Genomic DNA, 6,702 nt, shown 5'->3' with positions numbered 1-6,702 from the left:
TTAGACGTTCTTATGTAAACAATACATAAAGAATTATACATAAGCTGACCGCGCCTCTGCCGGCGTCCCTGACAGCGCAGCCACGCTGTCTTTAGCTGTAAGAACCAAATTGTAACAACTGAAGATTGATTCAATAAAACACACTCGTAGCAACGAGTCGGGATGATCAATACAAAATATATGATTTTAGTATTGAGCCACTAAGGCCTCTTCTTTTCGCCAAGAGTTAGCAAGTGGCGAATAGATAAGCAACTGGTATAAAAGAACATTTGTATACATATTGGGTACGCGGGAATAAAGCTACCTTAAATTACATGTGTTTGTAAGGCAGTGAGTTATACTAATGTAATAAGGTATGACCATACTCGTTAACGGCGAATCATGCTCGATAACTTTGTTGTTGCTTTCCCATGCAAATTTTTCGTTAATTGGCGAATGACATAATGATCAGGAACGGTTAATTTTTCAACAGCTAAGTAATTGATGTGTGAAAATTAAAAAAAATTCTCACTTAAGAAATAATATTTAACGTATGTTTTTAATTATTAAAACAAAATACTTTTGCAAAATTTTCTAAATATATCTTTATTATTAGACTCGTTTTTTACGTTGCAGAAAAGCTGAAAATATAACTATTTCCATACATTTGTTGAGGAACCACTAAGTGTGATGTCTTTTGGTTGATAAAGGTATTAATAGGATGTTAAAGGAAAATATCAAAAGAAGATATAACCGATCCGGATGGAAAACATTTTTATATTGTGTCATTAACATCCATCCGGCAACTTAAATTTAGTTACACTTTACAATATAAGCAATCACAATGTACAAAATTGAAAGTTAGTTCATGCCGCACTTGAAAATGTGAAATAAAACAATATTGGTTCAGCAAGTGAGGGGTTTTCCGTCATTTTGTTTATAAAAATAAAACTATGCAATTTGGTTTATAAACGAATTTATATTAAATTTATTTATTTAAACAAAACGTGCGGAAGGTAAAGCAAATACAAAAAATACGTGGCGACGGATATGATATGATAAGTACATTGTTTTTCTTAAAAGCTTTTCTAGTGTGAGCATAGAATGCAATGCGTAAAGGCCTTTGTTTTTGTTTCGATAGTGAAATTACTAGCGGCCATGATAACGGTTAATGGGAGAAATGTTTTTGAGAGATGATGATCCACAAATGGAGGGACCTACAGTTTGAAGCCGACTTCGAACTGCAGATAGTTTTATTTTTTCTTCATTTTGGTGTTTCGCCGAGATTCGAACATACGTTTTCTCTGAATTCTAAATGGTAGTCACGCACCAACCCATTCTGTTACAGCGGCCGCCGGTTACTGACTACATACTACAAAAATATCGTTTTCCAAATCTAAATTACAATTTAATTGAGCAGATATAGCAAAATATAGTTTCGATAATGTAAAACCTAATACGAGAGAATTCGACATCTTATTGAGGCCATGCAGAGTGCGAGCTGTAGGAACATTGCAGGTATAATTGGTTCTGAACCTATTCAAATATAATGGATATTTATTGCCTAAAGACCTGGTAGGGAGCGAGAAATTCTATCGTTTCTAAAAGAGAGGAACATTCAATTTCCTAATTGATCTAATCTCTAATTGTTTTGGATTAATTAGAAGTAGGCGGGATTTGTATGGTGGGGCAGGGTCAGAGAAATTCAGGGAAGAGAGAGCATACTTTTGTACTCGTTTAAGTCTGTCTGTAGATAATTGGTCGAAAGGCCACCAAATAAAAACGGTATATTTCAATGTATGTAGATCGAACAAATGAACTAAATAGCAACTTCTACCTACATATATACTCATCATGTTGGTCTCCCTGCCGCGGGGAAGAGGCTTAAATGGTTTTACGTTTTAGACCCATTTCGTAGGGGCTAACTCTCCACGAACTAATAATAAAGTTCACCATGCGGAGATTAACGTACCAATGATCCTTTGTTATCTCCTATCAAGTCTTCTCCTTGTCCTTCTATTACTTAACCAGGTAGGTAGGTAGGTAGGGTGGTTGTCGCAAGACACACTTAGACCTTCGGCAGGTCCATTGTGATACCACTGGAGCTTATCCTTACTCTACGTGTTCCCTTTCAAACCATCCGGTTGCTTTAATAAACGAGCAGAGCTTCGTTAGTTTTAGATGGGCTATATCCGCTACATCGGTTAGAAATGCTGTATCGAGGGTGCGCAGCCTTCTCCTAGCTAGGCTTTCACACTCACATAAAAGGTGTCTGACTGTTTCCTCTTCTTCTGTATTTAGACAGCTTCTACAGAAATCGAAGTATGGGAGTCCTAACCTTCTAGCGTGGCTGCCTATTAAACAATGACCTGTTAATACACCTATCATTTTTCTTATAGATTCCCTGTTGAATCTTAGCAAGATCTTCGATCGACCGCTGTTCCAGTTCGGCCATGTCTGTCTGCTTAGTTCGCATGTTGTGAGGTTTTGCCAGATTGTATTTACCTTTTTGATGGTTTCCCTGTCTATAAGTAATTTACAAGTGGCTATAGGCATGGGTAACAGCGCCTTATCCGGTTCGAGATCGAGCGTTGTACCGGCTCTTGCAAGTTCATCCGCCTTACAATTTCCTGGAATGTCCCTGTGGCCTGGTACCCAGATAAGGTGCACCTTGTAGCACTTAGATACGTCATCTAGTAGTTTAAAACATTCTAGAACTGTTTTTGACGAGTGTGTCTTTGATTCCAGCGCTTTTATTGCTGCTTGACTGTCCGAGTAAATGAAGACTTCATTTGTGGATAATACTCTCGTTTTTATTTCTTTAAGCCCCTCTTTTATGGCAGTGACTTCCGCCTGAAACACACTGCAATGATCAGGTAAGCGGAATGATTGGCATACTCCGAGTTTGTCGGAGTAGACCCCTCCCCCTACTTTGTTATCCAGTTTTGAGCCATCTGTGTAGATGTTTACTTCATTTATCTTAACAATGAGCCCGTTATCCCATTCCTCTTTGGAAGGAAATACTGTGACGAAGGATTTATACAAATTGATGTCATTGGTCCTACAGAAATCCGTTGTGTGGGGAATGCAGGGAAATTGTGCTAAAATTGAGGAGTGTCCTCTTTGGTTCGTTCTGAGTAGGCCGATTTCTCTTAGCCTGAGAGTTGCTTTGGCAGCTGTTTGCTTACCGTACTGCTCTATTGGTAAAATGTTAAGCATGATATTTAGTGCATCTGTGGGTGTGGTTCTGAGGGCCCCGCAGATGCAAAGACTGGCCATTCTTTGTACGTGTGCCATGGTTCTTTTAATGTACAATTTATCTAAAGCTGGCCACCATACTAATATGCCGTATGTTAGGATAGGTCTGACAATTGCCGTGTAAAGCCAGTATACGATAGATGGGGAGAGACCCCAACTTAGTCCTATCAGCTGTTTACAAGAGTATAGTGCTATTGTCGCCCTTTTTACTCTATCTTCGACATTTGCCTTCCATGTTAGCTTTCGGTCTAGTATTAGACCTAAGTAGCGGGCCTCATCACTAAATGACAGTGCCGTTCCTCCTAGAGTCGGAGGAGTTATATTCGGTATTTTGTGTTTCCTGGTAAATAGGATTAGTTCAGTTTTATTGGGGTTGACGCTTAGCCCATTTGCTTTTGACTAGTTTTCAACCATATTTAGTAAATCCTGCATGACTTCTATGAGTGTATTGGGGAATTTCCCCCTTACTACCATTGCAACATCGTCCGCATATGCTACTACGTGTTGTCCTCTCTCCTCTAGGCTCTTTAGCAATGAGTTAAGTGCCAGCACCCATAGGAGAGGGGACAGCACGCCGCCTTGAGGTGTTCCTCTGCTAACTTTTTTCTTGATCTCTGAGGCCCCTAGGGTTGCGATCACAAATCTGCTTAAGAGCATGTTTTTGATGAACTCAACCAGAGCGCCAGAGATCCCGAAATCCGTCAGTGCCTTTATTATGGTATCCGGTAGGATGTTGTTGAATGCGCCCTCGATATCTAGGAAGGCTACCAGTGTGAATTCTTTGTTATACATTGACTTCTCGATTTCTGTAACAAGTGAGTTAAGTGCTGTTTCAGTTGATTTCCCTTTACAGTACGCATGTTGTGAGATGCTGAGCTTATTAGGGCTGATGTTAGCCCTAATATGTTCTTCTAAAATTCTTTCAAATGTCTTTAGCAGAAAGGAGGATAGGCTTATTGGTCTGAAATCCTTAGGTGTTGTGTGTGAACTTTTTCCCGCTTTAGGGATAAAGACCACTTTTACCTCTTTCCATGTTGATGGGACACTTTTCAGTTTCAGAGCGGCCTTAAATATGGCCGTCAACCACTCCATGATGTAGTTGAGTGAATGTTGTATTTGGGCCGGGAATAATCCATCTGGGCCCGGTGATTTAAATGGTTTGAACGTGTTCACTGCCCAAGTTATCCTAGTTTCAGTGATTATTTCTTCAATGTCAGATTTTGATCTTTCTGTACCATTGTCGATTACTACGTTAGATAATTCGTTGCAGGGAAAGTGTGTGTCCACTAGCAACTTCAAAGTTTCGTCACTCGAAGTAGTCCAACTCCTGTCCGGTTTTTGGAGGTATCCGGTGGGATTGTGTTTTTTTGAGAGGATTTTGCGCAGTCTGGAAGCCTCTGTGGTTCCTTCGATTTCTCCACAGAACGTTCTCCAACCAGACCTTTTCGCTTTCCTAACTTCTTTTTTGTAAATTTTTAGTTTACTGTAGTAGCAGTCCCAGTCTTTACTCTCTCGTGTCGCTTTCGCTCTATTAAACTGTTTTCTGCTGTCGTTTCTTAATGTAGACAGGTCTTCTGACCACCAGGGCGGCTTTTTCTTCCCCTTATACCTAATTAAAGGGCAAGCCTTGTTTAGCGCAGTTCTACAGACCTCAGTAAGGGTTTGTACGTGTTCGTTCAATGATTCTCTGTCTTCAATGGTAATATTTTGGGAATTTGGAAGTCTTTCCTTAAGTTCCCGTTTATATATATGCCAGTTGGTCTTTTTCAAGTTCCTGTTGGCGGGTGGAGCCCGTGGGTTGTTTCCCCCAAATTTTATTTCTATGTAGCGATGATCGGAGTAAGAGTGTTCATTCAGAACCCTCCACTGCGTCATCTTTCCGTAAAGGGTTTGACTTGCTAGCGTAATATCAAGAACTTCTTGTCTATTGCGCGTAATAAATGTAGGTTCGTTGCCTTTGTTACACACTAAAAGCTTACTACATATAATAATATATAATTAAAGAGAGACTCACCTCGTTCGTTTGTATCCGAGCTCCCCCATATGGTATGGTGGGCATTGGCATCACCTCCTAGTACTAGTTTGCGGTTGTGAGCTTTGCAGTCTTCCACAAGGCTTCTTATTAGCGGCGACGGCAGTGGACCTGTGTCGTCTCCGGCAAAATAGAACGAGGTTAGCCAGGTGTTGCTTCCGCTCACTTCCCAGCTAACCGTCGTAGTATCTGCGTTACTGAAATTTGGAATCATAAATATATTAAGATGTACTTTTGCCATTATGCATGCTCTTTTAGTACCTTCACAATTAGTCTTATATACTTTATAATCTGATGTCCTCAGACCGCAGATTTCGCCATTCCGTACCCAGGGTTCCTGGATGAGGACTACATCCGGCTGATCTTCTGCCAGACGATCCAGGAGGGCAAGGCAGGCTTCTTTACAGTGGTGTAGGTTTATCTGAAGAAGATGCATTAGCTGTTAACGTTACGTCTGGGTCTTCTTTGCTTTCGCATAAAAGTTCCCTTTCGGAATACTTACGCTGTTGTGTGGGATACTTACCCTCCCGTTCGAAGTACAACCTCCCTAAGCCCATTTCTGAGCCTGAAGAGGCGTATTCTTCTTCGGTGGGCTGGTCGTCTTCGCTCATTGGCTCGGTTTCGCTCATGGGTTCCAGTTCCCTCATGGGCTTTTCGCTTTCCTTCGTGGCGAGGAACTCAATCGCATCCGTGTCGGTTTTGTAAATGTGGAGCTTCACCTTTACAAAACCGTATCTAAGTTGCCCATCGCATTTCGCTAACGGTTCAATTGAGTTCTCTGTGAGGAGCAGGAGAGCCTGCATGGTGGCGCGCTTCTGCTCTTTCGATTCATCCGCGCTGTTTTGGTTGGTAATAGTTTTGACGTACCTCCACTCCTGCGTTGGGATGTCCGGATTGCAGACCCGGATGAGCTTCATAATCTCCACCGGGTCTTCGACGGTTGAAGGTAACCAAACCCTTGCTCGCGGCCTGGACGGAATATCCTTCCTGTCCACGACCACTAGCTTGGCATTTGGGTACACTTCTCCGACTTTGGAGATGGCCTCTTTGTACAGCTGAACCGATCTCTCATCGTCGCACGCTATTATTTTTATCTGGCCTTGGTGCCAGCCTAAGTCTTCGCACGCAGGAGGGGGGCCGGGGTTCTCCAGAATGACCTTCAGTGCCACTTTCGTTAGCTCGGCCTCGATCCATTTCCATTGGGCCTTAGGGATCATACCTTCAGGATGGTTCTCGTCCAGGACCCCTATGATAAAGCGGTCTTTTGCAACCTCCGCAAATGATCTTCTGGGCGTCACGCCCATTGGTTTGTGCCTTTTTGCGCTTGGCTTATTATCCTCCAAGGACCGCTGTCGTTTCGGAGCCGGTTGTACTGGTTTGAAGTCGGGGTTGAAATTAGGAATGATCGCTTTCGCTCTTTCAATCGCCTCTTT

The sequence above is a fragment of the Anastrepha ludens genome, chromosome Y (assembly GCF_028408465.1).
Source record: "Anastrepha ludens isolate Willacy chromosome Y, idAnaLude1.1, whole genome shotgun sequence".
NCBI lineage: Eukaryota > Metazoa > Arthropoda > Insecta > Diptera > Tephritidae > Anastrepha > Anastrepha ludens.
Note: the sequence above shows the minus strand (reverse complement) of the source record.